At 35.4% G+C, this 21702-nt stretch overlaps 1 protein-coding gene across 2 annotated transcripts in view; it reads left to right on the top strand.

Annotated features, from left to right (window-relative positions):
• The window catches only part of Lclat1 (lysocardiolipin acyltransferase 1), a 190624-nt gene that overhangs the window by 64116 nt on the left and 104806 nt on the right, over window positions 1-21702 (top strand). The window lies entirely within an intron of this gene.

The following is a 21702-nucleotide window of genomic DNA, read 5'->3' as shown; positions in this document are numbered from 1 at the left end:
TAAATTCCATGAGAATTTTATAATGTACCTTATAAACTTATATCTGAAGGTAAAGTATTACTTCCAAAATACAGTAAAATGGATGCTTAGGGACGAGGTCCTATGCTTGACCTGCAGCGCAACACTGATTGGTGTTCTGTGTTCCCAGCAGTGCTGAGTGACCGGAGCTCGAGCAACCCAGGACCTTTTACTTTTGTCCCCCTAATTAATTTAGCTTTTTAGCAGAGTTCTCTCCTTTATAATACCGAGAATGTTGCTCCTGAAGCTTATCAGTTTTGTTGGAGTTTTGTAGTAGTTTAAACTATATTTTTGATGTTAGCCTTCATGTTGAATTCCTTTTTTGTCAAGATTCAAGGGTCTTTATTTACCCTTTTAGGAAAAAAAACTTGAGATTTTGTTTCTTTAAATGGTAGACTATGCATGAACTAATACTTTTGTGGGGTTTTTTAAATCTCCAAAAGTCACTTTACTTTTTTGTAATTTTTTTTGTTTTAAATAGACTAAATTAATGCATTTGTAGCAGCCTCTAATGTTTTTCTCTTTCCTTTTTAGTATTCACACTTAAAAGCAGTAATTTTTTTTCTTATTGTTGATTACTTGAGTATGTGTTTATTTTCTGTGTATTGATCAGTTAAGCCTCATTAATTTAAATTGGACTTTGCTTTGTTGGTCTATAGTTACTTTGTTTCCTCTTCTTTTTTAGTAGGTTGTCACCAACCCCTTCACAGTTCCATTTTAGTAATTCTAATAACTTAGCATGCTCATTTTAAGAGGTACCATCACTCTGACCCTATTTTGGAGAAAATGTAGATGTTTTCTGCCTGCATCGTGAATTCTTCCTCCCCACCCCAGCATGGGAATTGACCTCAGGGGCAATCTTCCACTGAGATCCATCCTCAGACCTTTCAATTTTTAAATTTTATTTTGAGACAGGCTGGCTAAGTTGCCCAGACTAGCCTCAAACTTCTATTCTGCCCCAGCTTCTGGAGTAGCTAGGATTACAGGTGTGTACCACCTTACCTTCCTTGGATCCCTACTTCTTTCTTAGCCTGCAATTTCTGCTACACAAATGTAAAATCCTGTATTGGAAAGAGCACAGGCTTTAGAATTAAATGAATGTAGGTTTACATCTTGCCTCCCAGTTTGCCAGTTACGTGATCTGGGCATGTTTGAATGTTTCTGAACTCACCTTTTTCAACTGTAAAAATGGGTATACTTTTACCTATCTTGCATAGTTGTAAGAATGGAATATTAGATGGAAAGTACTTTATACAATATTTCTCTCTCATACATTTTTTAATAATCTCTGAAAAAAGGCTTACTTTTAAAGCAAGCACTTTAAATAAAGCTCAGAGAGACCAAACTGAGGTTCTTATGATCTCTAAAATTTTGTGTTTATGACCAACTTTATTTTTTTAAAAGTTTTTATTTGTTCTTACATGATAGTAGAATGTATTTTGACATATCATACATATATTGAGTCTAACTTCCCGTTTTTGTGGTTGTACATGATGTAGAGTTTCACTGGTTGTGTATTCATATATGAATACAGGAAAGTTATGTCCGATTCATTCTTCTGTCTTTATTAATCCCTTTATTAATCTCTCCCTAGCACTCTCTACTGTCCAATCCAGTGAACTTCCACTATCCCCCTCCCCCTACCTATTGTGAGTCAGCATCCGAATAACAGAGAGAACATTTGACCTTTGGTTTGTTGGATTTGGCTTACATCACTGAGCATGATAACCTCCAGTTGTATCCATTTAATGGCAAATGCCATAATTTCATTCTTCTTTATGACTGAGTAATACTCCATCATTCTTATATACCACATTTTCTTTATCCATTCATCTGTTGAAGGGCACCTAGGTTGGTTCCATAACTTAGCTATTGTAAATTGAGCTGCTGTGAACATTGATGTGACTGCGTCCCTATAGTATATGTTGATTTTAAGTCCTTTGGGTATATGCTGAGGAGTGGGATAACTGGATAAAATGGTGGTTCCATTCCAGGTTTTCTGAGGAATTTCCATAGTGATTTCCAGAGTGATTGCACCAATTTGCAGTCCCACCAGAAATGTGTGAGTGTACCCTTTTCCCCACATCTTGACCAACATTTATTGTTACTTATATTCTTGATAATTGACATTCTAACTAAAGTGAGATGGACTGTCAGTGTAGTTTTAATTTGCATTTCTTTAATTGCTAGAGATGTTGAACATTTTTTCATGTATTTGTTGCCCATTCATATGGGGTTAAGTTTTAAGTTCTTTGTATCTCCTACAAATTAATGCTCTGTCTGAGGTGTAGGTGGCAAAGATTTTCTCCCATTCTGTAGGATCGCTTTTCACGTTCTTGATTGTTTTCTTTGCTGCGAAGAAGCTTTTTAGTTTGATACCATCCCATTTATTGATTCTTGATTTTACTTCTTTTACTTTAGGAGTTTTGTTGAGGAATTTGATTCCTAAGCTGACTTGATGGAGATTTGGGCCTACTTTTTCTTCAAGTAGGTGCAGGATCTCTGGTCTAATGCCTAGGTCCTTGATCCACTTTGAGTTCAATTTTGTGCAGGGCAAGAAAATAGGGGTCTAATTTCATTTTGTTACATATGGATTTCCAGTTTTCCCAGTACCATTTATTGGAGAGGCTGTATTTCTCTGATGTATGTTTATGGTGCCTTTGTCTCGTATGAGATAACTATATTTATGTGTTTGTTTTTCTGTCTCTATTCTGTACCATTGATCTTCTTGTCTGTTTTGGTGCCCAATGCCATGATGTTTTTGTTTTTGTTTTTTTACTATAGATATGTGGTATAATTTAAGGTTTGTTATTGTAATGCCTCCTGCTTCACTTTTCTCACTGAGCATGACTTTGGCTATTCTAGGCTTTTCATTTTTCCAAATGAATTTCTTGACTGCTTTTTCTATTTCTATGAAGAATGTTATCAGAATCTTAATAGGAATTGCATAAATTTGTATGGCACTTTTGGTAGTATGGCCATTTTGACAATATTAATTCTGCCTACCCAAGAACATGGGAGATCTTTCCATCTTCTAAGGTCTTCTTCAATTTCTTTCTTTAGAGTACTGCAGTTTTTATTGTAGAGGTCTTTCACCTTTTTTGTTAGACTGATTCCCAAATATTTTCTTTTTCTTTTAAGGTGGTTGTGAATGGAATAGTTTTCCTAATTTCTCTTTTCATTTGATTCATCACTGATGGATAGGAATAGAATTGGTTTATGGGTGTCAATTTTATATCCTGCTGCTTTGCTGAATTCATTGATGAATTACAGAAGTTTTTGGTGGAGTTTTTTTTGATCTTCTAAATATAGAGTCATGTCATTGGCAAATAGGGATAGTTTGAGTTCTTCTTTTCCTATTTAAATCCCTTTAATTTCTCTTCTAATTGCTTTTTCTAGGGTTTCCAGGACTATATTGAGTAGAAGTGGTGAAAAAGAACATCCCTGTCGTGTTCCAGGTTTTAGAGGGAATGCTTAGAATTTTTCTCCATTTAGAATCATGTTGTCCTTGGGTTTAACATATATAGCTTTTACAATGTTGAGGTATGTTCCTACTGTCACTAGTTTTTCTAGTGTTTGAGCATGAATGTATGCTAAGGCAGTGCTTAGAGGAAAGTTCATTCCATTAAGCTCATTCCTTAAAAGAATAGTAAGTCAACAAATAAATAACCTAACATAACACCTCAAAACCCTAGAAAAAGAACAAATCAATACCAAAAGTAGAAGACAGGAAATAATTAAAATTAGAGCTGAAATCAGTGAAATTAAAACCAAATTATTCAAAAAATCGACAAAACAAAAAGTTGGTTCTTTGACAACATAAATAAAATTGACAAAACCATTAGCCAAGCCAATGAAGAGAGAGAGAACTCAAATTACTAAAATTTGCGATAAAAAAGTAAATATTGCAAGGGACACTACTGAAATACAGACAGTAATCAGAAACTATTTTGAATAAAATAGAAAATCTAATAAAGTAGAAAATCTTGAAGACATTGACAAATTTCTAGAGACATATGACCTACCCAGATTGAATCAGGATTACATAGAAAATTTAAACAGATCATTTTTAAACAGTGAAATATAAGACGCCATCAAAAGCCTACCAAGAAAGAAAAGCCCAGGACCAGATAATTCTCAACACATTTCTACCACCAGTCCTCCTCAAATTATCCCATGAAATAGAAAAAGAGGGAACCCTTCCAAACTCATTCTATGAAGCTCCTGTCACCCTGATACCAAAGCCAGACAAATACATATCAAGAAAAGAAAATTTCAGATCAATATCCCTGATGAACATAGATGCCAAAATTTTTTAATCAAGATACTGGCAAATTGCATACAAAAACAAAATTCACCATGATCCAGTGGGGTTCCTACCAAGAATGCAAGGTTAGTTCAACATACAGAAGTCAGTAAATGTAATTCATCACATCAATAGACTTAAAGAATCACGATTATCTCAATAGATGTGGAAAAAGCATTTCTGACCAACTTTAAATGAAGATTCTATGAGTAAACAAACTATCAGGCAGTGTAGATAAAGAGATCTCTTAGTAATAAGGAAAGGAAATTATTAGAAGTGAATCCAGGATCTCTGTTGTCTCATTTAGGATGCCAAGGATTTACCTGGACTGCAGTTTCAAAAAAAATGTTAATACCCGCTAAGGGAGGAGAAGCCAGGCAGATATGAGGAGTGGGGTCTAGTGGTGAGGAGTGGTTCTGAGTTGCAGCTGTTGTTTTTATTTCTTTTACGAGTCTTCTTGGTGGGATTTTTGAATAAGGGACTCCATGGCCAAAAAGGTTTGCGAACTGCTGTCTCTCATGCCTCCTTGAACTATGAATTTCCATGATAGATAATTTTATAGGCAGTGTGCTTTTTAAATTGAATTTTCAGAAATGTCTCCCATAATATTTTAATGGTTGCATCCTGCTATTCTGAAAACCACCTCCTTTTGTTCATCGAATAACACACTTAGGTTTGTAGGTCTCATAATTTTTTAAAAAATCTTCTGAATATCAGATGCCTGTATTAAGGCATCATGAGCTTTTGTTACCAAATGAAATATTTTTATTGGCATTCATGTAAATTTCTTCATTTATGTTTTTATTTGTTAATGGTAAGGACCTGCTACATGAAACATTTTAAAATACATGAAGAGAGTTCTAGGGTCAGCCTCCATCTGTTACTTATTTTGTTTTTTGCTAGTCTAAGGAAAAAAATGGATCCCAGAAGTAATGTTTTAATAGCAAAGTAGATGTTTCAACATTAACCCTGTTATTTGTACAAAATATACTTTTGTACAAGAAGCAAAACCCAATCACTGTCTTTCAAAATAAGCCAGAAAAAGTGTTTTGTAACATTCATAAGACTCAGAGAATTCCATCATTGATAGAATTCAATCAAAAATGCTTTGAATTAAAAATCGTCTGATTTCATTTATGAGATATTAAATAATAATTATAAAATCTCAGATATTGTAAAAATAAACCCTTCAACAAATAAATATAAGCAATATAATAATATATTCTGTAATTTTTGTAGGTAACAGCACTCATTTCTACCTTCATTACTTTTTGAATTTTTAACTTCATAACTAATAGTTATTTTCTAGAATAGTGACTCTATATGATTTATCTTTGCTTCTACCTTATTAACATACTTGACAAATTTGTTTCATGAATAAAATTTACACAGAAGTTTCATGATAGTTTTAAAAATGGCTCCAGAAGACTATTTTAGGCTTCTGTTGAGTTGTTTTTCTAAAGCAGTAGTTTCTTTCTCTCCCACCCCTGTCCTGCACTGTTACATCCCCAGCCCACCCCACTTTGTTTATTTTGAGACAGGGTCTCACTAAGTTGACCCAGCTGGTTTTACATTTACACTCCCTCCTACCTCAGCCTTCTGAGGAGCTGGGATTATAGGTGTGTGATAGAAGTAATTTCTTAACTCTGAGTTACAGACCCCTCTGATAAAAGGACTTCTCTTTTCAGGAAAATACATGTAAATAACCTAGCATACAATTCTAGGGGACCTAACCCTCAAATACATCTGTGCGTGAACTATCTTGTGCCACATGAAGAATAGATTTTAAGAAACTGATTTTAAGTGTTTTCTTTAGTTTGCTTATATCTATTAAAAGAACAAGTACTATGAATGATAGTTGTCTTTGTTTTACTTGATAAAATGTTGGTATGTTCATTCAGTTTATATTAATCTATAACAAAGAAAAATCTTTCATTAACTATAGTGACACACGTATGGATCTTAGAAATAATGTGGTCAGTTTGTATTGTTTTGAAGAATTGTAATATGAAAAATTGTAATTTCATGAAGGAAAACATTCTGCTGCTAGTCTAGTCTCATCAGTTTTTAGATGCTCCCTGGAAACAGTGATGTTTTATACATTTCAGTAGAATACCAGTAACTTTATTTTGGGGAAAAAAAAAAGATTGATATTTAAATACCAACCCTTGTTTATGAAAAACATTGGATCTGTGTCTTTGATTTATGTAATTCAAATTTTATGCTTCTCATTAGTGATTAAACCTACTCTCAATGATATACATTAATGATGGGCTCCATTCACCCCCTTAATTTAAGAAATCCTGGCTTCTAACATTTCCAGTTGAAATAAATATTGAGATTTTGTTGTTATGTAAAAATAGTACTCTTTTCATACAGTTTGGAAAATAAAGGGAAGGGGAAGAGGGAAAAAGAAAATCAACCATAGCCACTATACAGGGACAGCTGTTGTTAACATCTTGATGAATGTCTAACTAGTCTTTATTTCTTCAGTGATTTTACTGTCTAGTTTTTGACTCTCCTTTGTTCTCTGTCTTTCCTCTGATATGTTCTTGTTCTTAATTTCTGAGGTGATAGTTACTGTTATAATTCTCTTTTTGTTCAGCATTCATGTCTTCTGGGTAAAATCAGTTAAGTTATTCATGTATTGGTCATCTCCCAGCTAATGAATTTTTTGTTTAAATATATAATTCATGCCCTTTGTACAGTTGTAAAGTATACAGGTCACTGGGTTTTAGACCATTCCTATAGTTGTTCAGCTATCACTAGGACATTTTTTAAACCCCCTAAACAAACATTGTGCTCATTGGTAGTCACTTCCCATTCCCCCCTCCCCCATTCCCCTAGTCCCAGGGAACCTCTGATCTGTTCTTGTTCTCTGTAGTCTTTCCTGTTCTGAACATTTCATATGAATGAAATCATACAATGTGTGGGTATTTTTGACTGGTTTCTTTCAGTTATCATTGTTGTTTTCAGAGTTCATCTATGTTGTAGTATGTGCCAGTACTTCATTCCTTTTCTTGCTTTGTAATAACTATACCATTTTTGTTTTCCCATTTAACAAATGAAACATATTTGGGTAGTTGCCATGATTTGGCTGTTATTAATAGTGCTACTATAAACACACATGTTTTTATGTGAACATGTTTTTGTTTCACTTGGGTATATTCTATCTAGGATTGGAGTAACATTTTGAGGACATTCTTGGGAAAGAAAGATAGTCACTTAAGTAACATCTAGGAGGTATTATCTTTTATCCCTAATCTGCCTTCCTGAAATGGTGTCATATGATAGTGTTCTTTTTTTTTTTTTTTTGCGGTGCTGGGGATTGAACCCAGGGCCTTGTGCTTGCAAGGCAAGCACTCTACCAACTGAGCTATATCCCCAGCCTGATAGTGTTCTTCTTAGTGTGTTTATGGTTTTAACTCTAATGTCTTATAGGAAAATGTTGTGTACTAAGAGGAAATTATTGAAATATAGTATTCTTGCTATTTATGCAGAAAAATATGGTGACATTTCATTAAAAAATCTTGCTGTTGATAATTCATATTGTTTGAAATAATTTGGAGGTGAGAAATCTTACAGAGACCCTTAGACTTTAGAAAAACTTCTGTCTAAGGCCATACCACCCTGAACGTGCCCGATCTCATCTGATCTCGGAAGCTAAGCAGGGTCGGGCCTGGTTAGTACTTTGGATGGGAGACTTTAGAAAAACTTCTTCCTGACTCTCCAGCCACCTTACAGTGGGTACCATAAAGAATACCAGCATAAGGTCTGCTTCTTCATACCTTCTGTCCTAGCTGAACTGAGCACTGTCCTTCCTCTAGGCCCAGGCTTTGTGTCTTAATTCCTTCTCAGCTTAGCCATCGGATCCATTAGAGATCACAGGAGATGCTGCCGAAATTGGCTGTACCAGTGTGAACACAGACTCGGTCCCTCAACCTTTTCTTTCCTCAGTTTCTTCCTTGGTGGACTGAGAAAATTAAATGTCAAGACCAAAAGATGTTTAAAATGCAGTGATTTTATTCTAGCTTGAAACTTTTAAGATTTTACAAACTGTCACATTTCCTAATTTTTTCATGAATTTGGCATATAGTGTGTCCTTTCCTGTCTTTCTTCCTCTCTCTCGTCCTGTCTTTAAGTTTTCTTCTCTTCCTCACCTAGATATGCCATAGGAGTGCACAGACTCCATGCACTCTCCTTCCTGGTATCTTGTCTTAAGATGGTTAGTATTTGATGGTGCAAATATGAGCTTTTAATGATTAAAGAATGAATCTGGTGCTTATTTTCTGTTTAAATGAAATGGTTGAAATAACATGATAAATGTTGACAGACTATATGTACTTTTTCCTTTTTTTCTTTGAGTATGCTTTTGACTAGTAGAGACAGGAATGTAAGAAATATCCATTTGTTTTGTGCAACTTCTTAAACAACTGTTGTCTGCTAGTTTTATTTATCCATAAGAGACCTTTATTTATGTGTTCATGGGGTGACATTTTGTATGGATGGATTTAGTTTCAGTAAACTCCTTGATTGCTTTGACAATCTCTATACCTGCATCAATCACTTAGTTCTTTAATTATACATTAGACCGGCTAGCTCCGTGTCTCACAAAGGGAAAAACAAAACAGCTTCAACTTCAAGTGAATGGGGATAAATGCTATTAGGTAAATTGGATGATGGTTGTGAGTGACCTTTGTTAGACCCAGGATCATTTCAAGTGCCAGTGCAGTTTTAGTGATAAAGTGATGAGACTTTATCATCCTATTTCCATTTATGTTTTTTATGGTTGTTACTTTGTAAAAATTTGAGCTTGGAGTGTGATGAACAATCATTTGACTAAGAGGTACAGGTTATTTCTACCTCAACATTTAATCATTTTTGCTTTGACTATGGCATCATGGAAACAGGGATTAATGGAAAGTGACTTACTTTGCTGTACTTATACATTTCCCTCTTTCTATTTCTAACTTCTTTCCTTTATACTATAAAAGTAAAAAACAGAAATGTTTTCTTTAAAAAAAAATTGGGGGAAGGTTCAATTCCCTTGCAATTATATACCATCCCCAATTATATCTTGTCCTGTGCCATAGAGGTGACCATACTTATTGCTGACAGTGTCCTTGTAGACAGATTTCTGTGCCTTTACATTTGTTCTTAAAGACAAAGCCTCATTTTGTTGTCCAGGCCAACCCAGAACTTATGCTCAAGTGATCCTCCTGCCTCAACCTTCCAAGTAGCTGGGACCATAGGTGTGTACCACCATGCCCATCTGTGTTTGTTTATATTAACCATATAGCTTTAAGGATTTGGGGGAGCATGGATCCTCCCTTCCAAAAATGGCATATTCTTTTTCTAGGGAGCTATCCATTTTAGAAAATACAGGTTGATTTCATTCTGTCTAGCTGCTACATAGGTCTCATAGTCCTGGATTCACCACAGTTTACTTAATTCTTCCCCTATAACATTGATGGTTCTCATTTTTCTGTTGGACAATGCTATGGTGAAACATTTTTCTACATGCAGTTGAGTATTTCTCTGCACTAGATACTAAGAAAGGATTTGTGATGGTAGACATTCAGAATCATAAAAGCTACTTATTAGTTTGTCTACTGAAATGACTGTATCACTTTATATTCCCCTCAGCTGTGAAAGCAAGGACACCAACAATTTTCAGAACATCAAAGGCAAAACAAGCCACTTTTGCCAGTCTGCTGGGATGGGGGAGGTATTTTGTTGTTTTAGTTTACATTTTCTTGAAAATATTTTTCGTTTTTAGGTTTATTGACCATTTGTAATTTTCTTCCTGTAAGCTGCATATAACTGATTGGATTATTTATAAAAATATTTAACTGCCAGGTGAGGTGACACATAACTGTAATCCTAGCTTCTCCGGAAGCCAGTGCAGGAAGATCATAAGTTCAAGGCTAGCCTGGGCAACTTAGTGAGACCCTGTCTCAAAATAAAATGAAAAGGGTTGGGGATATGTTTTTGTGGTGGAATCCCTGTGGATTCAATCTCCAGGACCCCAAAAACAAATAAACAACAACAACAAAAAAAGAGTGTGTTTGTGTGTATGTATGTATATATAAGATACATATATATGTATATACATGACTATTTTTATAAATATTGTTAAATATATACATATGACTGTAATTATTATTGAAATATATATGCAAGTACACAAATTGCAAGTGTACAGTTCAAAGAATTTTCCTAAAGTGAATACCCCAAGGTATCCAACACCAAATCAAGAAACAGAGTGTTACCAAAATATTAGAAGCCCCCTTGTGCCTAGTTGCTATACCTGTTCCATATCTTCCCAGGATAACCATTATTTGTGCTTCTAACATTATGAAGTCATTTATCTGTTTTGGAATTTTAGATAAATAGAATTATGCAGTACATATTTTCTCCTTTCTCTGTACTAACTTTTGAATACAGTTTAAATGAAAGAATCACATCAGAGTTTAGAGAAAAATATTTATATAGATCTAATGTGTACGTATACTATGAATGTAGATAAATCTCATGTATTGTATATGATTTCCTCTCTCACCAAACGTCAAGATATAGGTAATAATAGATAAGCAATACTGGGGAGATAGCTCAGTTGGTAGATTGCTCACCTTGCAAGCACAAGGCCCTGGGTTCAATCCCCAGCACCGTAAAGAGAGAGAGAGAGAGAGAGAGAGAGAGAGAGAGAGAGAGAGAGAGAGAGAGAGAGAGAGAGAGAGAGATGTGATTTTGACATAACTGGAGCCACCCTTATCCAACTCAGAATCCTCAGTAACCTTCCTCCCAGGGAGTTAAAGGCTTGTTGATTAAAATCTATTAATAGGCAAAAGTCCTTCTTTGTTTCATTTTGGGTACAAGTAACAGGTTTGGCCCCATTGTGCTCTTTAACTGTCATGTTGTGTTTTATCAGTCTTTGTAAATTGTGATTTGACTTCTTCTCAGACCTCTCTAAAATGCCGGCTTATCTTGTACCTTATTTTTTTATCTGGGAAAGGAGTAGTGGGTTGCTTTAGGAAGAAAGAAGTGATAGAGTTTGTCCCTTTTTGGTTTTATTGTCTCTGTCTTTTTTCCAAACAGGAAAAGGTTCATAATAAATTATATTATCCTTTCATCTTCCTATGACTGCCTTATGCATGCTTACTTGATACAGGAAAGGGTTTTAAGTTCTTTTTGACTTATTTCTTTTACTTGTTTCTTCTGATTATAGGAGAAATTTTTTTGTCTTCAGAATATTTTTGGCATAAAATATTTTGGAGGGTACTGGGAATTGAATCCATGGGTGCTGTACCAGTAAGCTACATTGCCAGCCCATTTATTTATTTATTTTTAAATTTTGAGACAGGGGTCTTACTAAGTTGCTGAAACTGGCCTCAAATTTGAGATCCTCCCGCTTCAACCTCTCATGTCACTGGAATTACAGGCCACTATGCTGGGCTTACTATAAACTTTTAAATAAAAATTTCTGGTGTTTTTCCCATGTCATGCTTTAATAGAGACTTGATTTTAAATCAATAATTAAAGATACATAAGATCAATAATGGTGACATTCCATATATATTTTAAATTAATTGTCTGGTTCCTAAAGGAATTTAAAGTGGTTTATAATAAAAGGCATATGTGAAAATGCCATTGAGAATCTAAAGATTGTAAGAGAAGAAAGAGATAATAACTATACTCTTTGTTTCTAGAATCAACGTTAAATTTAGCTATGAACCTTCTGTCCTTAGAGATTTGAGATGAAAACAAGCATTGTTCTCATTGGAGGGACAAGGAAACATACCATTTCATCAGGCAATATAGATGTGTTTATGTTACTGAGTTCTGAAAAAAATTATACGGATCCTTGTGGGGTGTACAGAAAGGCTTGTATAAGCTCGTAAACAGCAATTTTAAAGAAAATATAGATGAGTTCATCAGAATGGGTTTGTGCAAATTAGCATACATACGTTGGTTTGAAAGATATTAATCAGCTCATAAATATCTCACTTATCTTTATGAAAAAAAATAAATCAATGTGATTTGTCTGTGTGTGAAGCTTACAAGAAAAGTAGTACATAAAGAGCATATGTCTTCAACTATTTAAGGAACAGAGTTAAATGCCTTCAGTTGTAAGATCTCTGTAATCAGGCCATGATTGTTTTATCTGTTAAAACATTTTAATTTTTATTGCTAAGTGATCATTTTGCAGTAATGACTATTATTATACATGAATATAAATGTGGTAATTGACATTAGTATTCACATTTTCATTTTATGTATTTGATTTTGTCATTAGAATCAAGATCAACATGTTGCTTATTTATTTTAGAGTCATCTTGGAATAACTAAAAACTTGTCCAATGTATTTTTCTTAATAGGCTCAGGATTGCTTTTGCTAATAGAGTACTTGATTAGGGATTATAACAAATAATCTTATTATAGCTAATTGATGTTCTTAAAATTTTTATAATTAAAATGTTTTTAGTTATAAAATACATGTTTATTCTTTAAAAAATACAGTAATGTAAAGAAGTACTTAAATGAAAAAGTGAGAACTCTGATCCTTGTTTTTACAAAGGCAGTGACAACTGAAAACATTTTTTGCTGTTGTTAATGTAACATAGAATTAGAAGAGAGTATGGTATATGGTATGTGTGCAGATTGACCATTGGTAGTCTAAAAATCGTTCGTGAACATACATGTAACTACCATCCTTAAGATATTGAAAGGTACTGTCAGTACCTTACAAACCTCCTGTATGCACCCACTACCATTAACCTTTTATCTTAATCCTTGTTTTTAAGATTTTACCACCTAAGCCAGGTATGGTGGTGCATATGTGTAATCCCAGTGACTCTGGAGGCTGAGGTAGGAGGATCACAAGTTTAAGGCCAGCCTCAACAATTTAGCAAGTTCCCCAGCAACTCAGTGAAACCATGTCTCGACTCAAAATAAAATAAAACACAGAGGGGGAAAAAGAAAGAGAGAGACTTAGGATGTAGCACAGTGGTAAAACACCCCAGTGTGAAATCCTCAGTACAGAAAATTTTTAAAAATTTGTGTGTGTGTGTGTGAGTGTGTGTGTGTATGTACACGTGTATGTACACGTGTATGTGCGTATACACATTTTTTAAGACTTTTTTTTGAAAGTTGAGAAGTATGCATACTCTGTCAGCTCTGACACTGCCACCATTAGTGGAAGACCCACAGAGGGGCAAAGTGTTAGGGTAATCATCTGCCTTCACTACCTAAAGTGGACGGATCCTCTGTTGGGGAAGGCAGTGGTCAGGTTCATGCATGAGTGAGTCCTGGGAAATGGGTCTCACCACAGTCAGGACTCTGCAGGTGTTGGCTGTCCAGGTGTTAGTTGTCACTACCCTTGTTCTGTAGGTTTTCTCTTCTGAATTTACCGTGCCCTCCGGTGGGTCGAAGCAGAGTACTTATGACAGATAAAATGAGTATCATCAGCTCCTCTGGAAGTGCAAAAGTTAGAGGCAGTTTAACTTTTGTGTGTTACATGTCCGCTGTTTTTTCCTCTAACAGTTTCATAGAAGACTAAGAAGGTGCCCTGTTCTCTACATAGTACTGTGCCTTGGGAGTGTCTACTCTCATCCATTGTCCCACCTTCAGTAGGCTTGTTAATGTGGAATGCCATTTTCTCCAGTTCTAGGGGTTTTTCTTGAATTATTTCTTGCTGATTTCCTCCTGTCCAGTTTCTCCCTACTCTCTTTTGGACCTAGTATTATTAGTGAATGGAGCCTCCTATCTTGGCCTTTTAAATTCTTTCTACTTTCTGCTTCACATTTCTTAGGGGAATTTCTCAGATTTATTTTTCTAACACTTATACAGTTTTAAAATTTCAGTAAACGTTTTTGCCTATTTTAAACTTCCAGTTGCTCTTTTGTTTCTGAATGTTTCCTTTCTTTGTTTTCTTTTCTCACAAGAACATGCTATTCTTGTTTCCTGGATGGAGCATTTCTTGTCTTCCTAAAAATTTTAAAGATAGTTTTCTTTGAAGTTTTTTTTTTTTTTTTGTCACTGAGTAGTTCGTTTCCTTCAAGTGTATAGTTTCCTGTTTATTTTATTCAAGTATTTCCTCAGATGCCTCCTTATCTGCTCCTGATAAAATACGGGTGCCATCCGAAGCCAACTAGAAACTTGGATGTAGGGGAGACTTATGGACTTTGGCCTCTCTGTGGTGTGATTTAGGTGGACTGTTCATTAGGGAATTTCCCAGTGTTTCTATATTTTCATCTTTCCTCATGGTCTTGTCAGATCCCCAGAAAAGTGTGTTCATTTTCTGCCTAGAACTGAGTATTCAGTACAGGTAGCCACGGTCTGTGTGTAGCTATTTCAATTAAAATAAAATTAATTTAGAACTTCAGTCCTCATTTGTACTAAACACATTTTGAATGCCTAATATCTACATGTAGTTAGTGGTTACTATCGTGGACAGCAGAGCTATTGAACATTTCTTTTATTTCAGAAAGTTCTATTGGTGCTGACCAGGACTAAAAAGATCTTGTTACCAGGCATCTGAGGTCTCCACATTCAGTATTTAGTATGGTTATCATCACTTAATCCCTCTGAGAGTGTGTAGTCATTGCCTTCAAGTGTTCAAGAAACCCTCTTCTGCCTTCTCCAAGGAATAAACTTTCAGGTTTATGCTGGGGTCAGGGAAAGAAAGGGATCTAGAAATCCATCTACTTCTCAGTTTTTGCCTAATCCCTCTCATTTTGTTAAACCCACACACATCCTTATTTGTGTTCAGACGAATCTGATGCTGCTAGCTGCTTGTTACCAGCTTTTTCCTCTGTGATTTTACAAATGCCTTTTCAGGTCTGTCAGGTCTACCAAGATGGCCAACACTTGGTTTCCTGCTTTCCAGCTTTTAAAATGCTCCCGTTGTCTTTTTTTTTTTTTTTTTTTTTTTTTTTGACAGTATTGGGAATTGAACCCAGGGGTGCATTACCACTGATTTACTTTCTCTTTTTTATTTTATTTTTGAAATAGTGTCATACTAAGTTGCCAGACTGACCTTGGATTTACAATCATCCTGTCTCATCCTCCTGAGTTGCTGGGATTATAGGCGTGTACCAGTGTGCCCCGGATGGAGCTCTTTCCTTTATGATACATTCATTTTATCAAATTGACAAATGCATATAAGCAAAAATATCTAAAAATAAACTTTAATGGTGTACTCAGTTACACCACTCTTCAATGTGCATGTATATAAAAATAGTGATGATGTTATAGGTAGTGCTTTGTAACCTTATTCTGGTTAACTCTGTATTGTTCTGTTGGATGTCTTCTTTTTGTCCTCTGGATCTGCTCTTTGTCCCAGGAGTCTGACCAATGGCAGCACTAGTCTCTGATTTCCAGTTGAATTTGATCAAGGGGAAGCCCTTGAAAGAGATAAAAGGATGGAAGGAGATTGAGGAGAGGATTTTATCTCTAGGTATCCTCTTTGTAGAGTAATCTTGGGTTGGTATGTACCCCTATTAAAATCAGACTTTAAAAAAATTTACCTAGAAACATGGGTACTCACATATACAAATACACAAATGTATACATTTGTTTTAGGACCTTGGCTTAATAAGGCAAAAACAAGATCATGCATCCATAGTGATTTGTAATTGGTTTTATTTATTTACTGAATAACCTATCAGAGACATCCTTTCATATTAGACAGTAGGAGTTACCTTATTCTCTTGAATGACTGCTTAGTATTCCATAACACTAAAGTACCATAATACTAAAGTACAATCTTATGGTACTTTCCCTTATTGGTAGGCTTTGTTATCCGTCACTCTTCAGTATTACAAATTAGGCTTCAGTGAATGACCACATTCTTATGTACTTTGGTGAGTATTTCTGGATGATAGAGATCTTGAAACATAATTGTTGCTTAAATTTGTCATTTCTATTTTGACAAATTCTGCCTTATCACTTACCTAAAAGCTGGTACTAAGGTACAATTTTAATAACAAAATAGGAAAGGACCTTTGTACCAATAGCCTTGCTAATATTAAATGTTACAAGTATTTTTACTTTTTGTAATAAAATAGAAGGAAAATTTATCTCATTTTAATTATATTTCACTGATTACTGGTGAGCATATCATACAAAGGATGATTTAGGGCTTTTTAGGAGAAAATTTGTTGATTTTAACCTGTTTAGATTTATATTAATATTTAATAATTATAACTATATTAAATATACAATAGGCTGTTTATACTTCTATTTAAATTATATATATATATACACACACATATAATTCAGCAAAGTTAATTTTCATTTTCCTACAATAAATGTCACTGTTGCATAATGTATTTGGTTTTGTGGGTACTTTATTGATCCCTCATTTCAAATGAACTTGCAATCATTTAATATTCTTAATTCATCACATACTTTTATTACTCATTATTTTCTTTTTGGCCTTTAACTCTGTCACTGTTCCTAGTTCTGAACTCTATCCCCTGCATTTTCTGGGAATGTTCTTTATCTCACCTATCAATAGAAACAGCATTGAGGACTTGGAGTTAAGAGAACCAAATCCCTCATTTCTTTACCCATAAATACCACTGATATAATCAATATCTTAGGTTTGAGGCCTTTGTTTGGATTATATAAGAATGTTTGTAAAGTGCTCATTTTAGAACACGCTTGACATAAAGAAACATAGCAGGGTCCTTTTAAAACCTCTGGTTTACAAGCCCACTCTAGCACTTTATTTCCCCCAAGAAATGTTGGTGAAGTAATAGAATACAATAAAGGCCCTCTGAGATTAGGATACTGGAAGTTGGCCAGAGTCATTAGTACTAAAATGATTTTTTTTTAACACCACCTTTGCAGTGTTCACAATTCAGCTTTGAATTTCAACAAAATTACAGATTTCTTCCATGTCACGGACCTTTTGGTTGTTCACAAATAGTTGAATCTGTAAGTGTTAAATATGTAAATGCCAAGAGCCCTCTATAAAGTCAAGGCAAATATTAGGTGCCCAAAAGGTAACCTATACTCAGAATTTATGTTTCTGTGACTGTGGGTAACGTTAGTAGAGGCCTTAGAATTTTTTCCCAGTCTCCCTCTTTTACAGATGCGATGTCCAGGTTTAGCAGCGTGGTCACCGTCGTCCTGCATTTGAATGTTGGAGCGTCTGTTGAGGTCCGTGTATGTCCTGGCTTACAGACCTCTTTGATACCAACATCTTTCAATCTAGCATTTTTGCCAGCAAATCCATTCTGTGTCTGTTTCAAAGTCTAGAGAAGACTTTTAACAAAACCAGTCTGTATGCCAGTCCATGCTTATGTACACCATGTCACTTTTAGCAACTTATCTTAAAGCATGAGACATGTCCTTAGTTTTTTCCTAACTCTAGTGGCATACTAAAGGTGGTATTCTTGGTGATACCGAACAGGTTGTGTACAACATTCTCCCAAGGGCCCATGCCCTCGTGTTTTCTTGGAGCTCATGAATGTTCCGTATACCTGTAGACCTCAGTAATATCTAATGAGCAGTTCCTGAGCAAGCCTTGCTGTTTCATTTCTGTGATCCTACCTATTTTTGTGTGTTTGTTTTTGTGGCATATTCTTTCTATTCCCCCTCCCCTCACTTATCCTCCAAGAGTCTAGGCCTTCTTGAACCCCTTTCCCTTCCCCTAGCCCCACTTGCATAACTCATTCTGCCTCTATTACAGCCATATCACAGTAAGTTGTTTTCATTTGTTTGCACCCTTAGCTTCCCTAGCAGACTGAGAATAAAGCTAGTTGTTAACACTTAACTTGTTACATAAATAAAATAAGGAATCTATGAACTAAATTATGGCTTCTACCTGAGCAAAGAAGTATAGGTATCCCTAGTGGATTCCATTAGGCCTTGCCAGGTAGTATCCTCCCACACCATCATACTCGAAGAACAGGATACGCAACTGAGTATGAAGCCTTGGTTCATATCTGTTTTGCCTTTCATCTGGTATGGCAGCTGTTTGAAGCACAGATGGTTTGATACCATGGGCAATCAGATTCACATTATGAGTTAGTGGAAGAGGCCGAGGTAGGAGGATCACAAATTTGAGACCAGCCTCATCAACTTAACAAGACCCTGTCTCAAAATTTAAAAAAATAATAATAATTAAAAAGGGGGCTGGTAGAGTACCCCTGGGTTCAAATCCCCAGTACTCCCTAAAAAGGCATTATGAATTAGTGGGGTAAGTGAAGATTGTGTTAACTATATAAAGGGAAAGTGGTTATTTTGGGAAAGGTTGTTGGCTTTAACTTGAAGTAGGCATAGTTTTTCAACATGTTTGCTTCTGTCTTTGTTTTTGGCAGTAAAATGCATATGCCATTTTAAAACTTTGCTTATTTTTTTCCAGGGGTTTTTCAAAAAAGAGTATATCAGTTTATATAAAGAATGAGTGAAAATGATATTAAATGGCAGTGTTGTAGTTACTTTTCAATGTTGTGGACTTACTCTTTTATTTTAAGTAGGTTCAAAAATTACATATTCAGTTTTTGCTAGTTATTTAGCCAAACTTTTCTCCAATAGAAGCTGATAATCCCATTCCTACTGCTCCTCCCTAAGTTTTTGTATGCTGTGTTATGTTAGGTAGTAGGGGATATTAAAGACATGTGTTTCCATACCAAGTTCATGTGAATTTCTAAAATCCAGAATAATTTTTGCACGGGTATTAAAATTTGGGTTTAGAATCATTACATATTTATCATATTTTTAAAAATGTGTATTTAATTACAAAAGCAGTATATTCTTGAAAAAGAAACAGTGTAGCCAACTGAGTATGGACTCTTGACACCAAATTACTTGGAGTCAGATCCCAGCATTGCCATTTACTAGCTGTGTGACTCTGAGCAATTTACTTAACATCTTTGTCTCTGAATATCCTTATATAGGTTGTAACTATTAAACAAATCCATGCACATCAAATATATGAACTAGTGCCAGAAAATTTTGAAAGCTAGATATATTTTAGAGTATTGTAATTGAAGTAATTCAGAAGTATAGAATTCCCCAATCATAAGAGCACAGTAAATATTATCTTTTATATCACATGGCATAATGTTTATTTTTTAATCTACAGATAGCAAAATTCACTTTAAAATGTACAGACAGTATGGGGGGGTAACTTAGTGGCAGATAATGTACTCGGCATGCATGAGGCCCTCAGTTTACTCCCTAGCACCAAAACAAGTACTTTGTGTGAGTTTTCTACCAGTGTCAGTCTTTTATAACCATTACTGCAATCAGGAAACCCAGAAACTTCCTTAATTCCCCAAACTTCCCTTGTGCTGTCCCTTAGTAGTCAAACTATCTTCCCATCCCTAACGTTTGCCAGCCACTGATCCATTCCCCTCCCCTATGGGTTTCCTTATCCAGAATGTCCAGTAAAAGAATTTTATTTGAGTCTGACTGTCTTTACTCAGCACAGTGCATCTGAGATTAACTTAAGATGCTGCATGTATGGGAATTTTGTCTTAAATACTCAGTAATATTTCATTGTCTGCATTTCCTAGTTTGTGTATTCACTCACCCCTGGCTGACGGTTGGATTATTTCCAGTTTCTGGCAATTATGACTAGTGCTGCTAATATAAATAATTATGTAGAACTTTCTACAAATAATTTTTTATTTATCCTGATTATCAGTAGTGGACTTTCTGGCTTTTGTGGTAAGTATAGATTTAACATTTTAAAAAACTGCCAAACTGTTTTCCAGAATTACCATACCATTTCGTATTCCATCAACAATGTATGCAAATTCTGGTTGCTCCACATCCTTGACAACACTTGGCATTGTCAGTTGTTTTTGTTTTTTAAGACTTCAGCTATTCCATATATTTGTAGCTAATTCTTAACCCAGTTAATCCATCAAACCCTTGAGACTTAAAAGAAGATACAGAAAAGGGCTAGATTAAATGCAGAGCCAGAGAGTAGCTCCTAAAGGAGAGAGAGAGCATTAGATTTAGGAAAGCTGTGGCCATATCTGTCATATTCATTGTTGTGGCCCCAAATTACTAACATAGTGCCTGGTGCATAGTAGGGATCTCTGTATGAATCTTAGAAAATGAACAAATGATTGAAAGTTTGGGAAAGAAATAGGAGTAGGATGAAGAAGTAATTTTAGATTAGATTTGGTCTGAATAATCCCAGTATATTCAATGACATATCCCTTTACATCTGTTTAAGTCTCACTTAAATACATACTAATGCTGGGCCAAGTGGTGCATGCCTATAATCCCAGCAGCTCAGGAGGCTGAGGCAAGAGGATCTCCAGTTCAAGGCCAGACTCAGCAAAAGCAAGGCACTAACAACTCAGTGAGACCTTGTCTCTAAATAAAATACAAAATAGGGCTGGGGATGTGGCTCAGTGGTTGTGTCCCTGAGTTCAAGCCCCAATACCCTCCACCCCCCGCCCCACCCCCGCCCCACCCCCGCCCCAAAATGCTTAAAGATTAACATGGATCTGGAAATCTTGGCTTCTTAGGAGGGAAATAACATGAGGTAGTTGAAGAAGCAATAGGCAGAAATGATTGGTTGTTACTAACTGTGGATTTAGGCGAGTCATATTAATTCTCTCGGGCTGCAGCTTTATCACTCACTATACAATGAAAAGATTTCAGTAGATAGCTAGTTCCTTTAACTATGAATTGTTTTTTTAATCACATCAAATCAAATTGGTAAGTGAGGAATAAGCATACCAGAACTTTTCTTTGATAGGGAAGCAAGTCTTGTAGGGACACAGTGTGAAGTGTTGCTGCAGGGGGGGAGGGCCAGTGTTAGACACAGAGCTTGCTGTTGACTGATTGGCAGGAACAAAACAGCAGATAGAAAAAGGTAGAGGGTTTTCAAACTGTAGGAGCATTGCAGGATTATGATTATGAGTATGATTATGGTTGTTTTTGAGGGGAGGACGAGTTGAGAATACTGAATTTAAAAGATTTGTTTTTTCCTTCCCATAAAAAGGGATTAAGTTAAAAGACTGGGGAGAAGCTGTTTATGGTATCTTTTAGTGCCAGGAAAAGACTTGAGGCTCAGGAAATATGAAGTGTAGATGTACCAGAACATAGACCTCCTCAAGCCCTGGGTGAGCCGAAGTTGTTTGGCGTTCCCTATGGTCTTTTTCTCCATCATTACTCCCTCACCCCACTTCTGAAAAGTTCAGATTTGGAGGTTATAAAAGCGGCTCTTAGTAGATATTTGTTCTGTTTGTACTTTGAAGGATTTTATATACACACTGTCAGGTATTGATAGAGATTTAAAAATATACTTGGAACCCAGATAAACTTGATTCTGTGTTGGTAAAGGGATTTGACCTGTTTTGTTATTTGACATTTTTAAAAAGCACCATGACATTTGAAATTTT

This window comes from Sciurus carolinensis, chromosome 13 (assembly GCF_902686445.1).
Source record: "Sciurus carolinensis chromosome 13, mSciCar1.2, whole genome shotgun sequence".
In the NCBI taxonomy this organism is placed as follows: domain Eukaryota; kingdom Metazoa; phylum Chordata; class Mammalia; order Rodentia; family Sciuridae; genus Sciurus; species Sciurus carolinensis.
The sequence above is the reverse complement of the archived record's forward strand: the minus strand, read 5'-3'. Positions and strand labels throughout refer to the sequence as shown.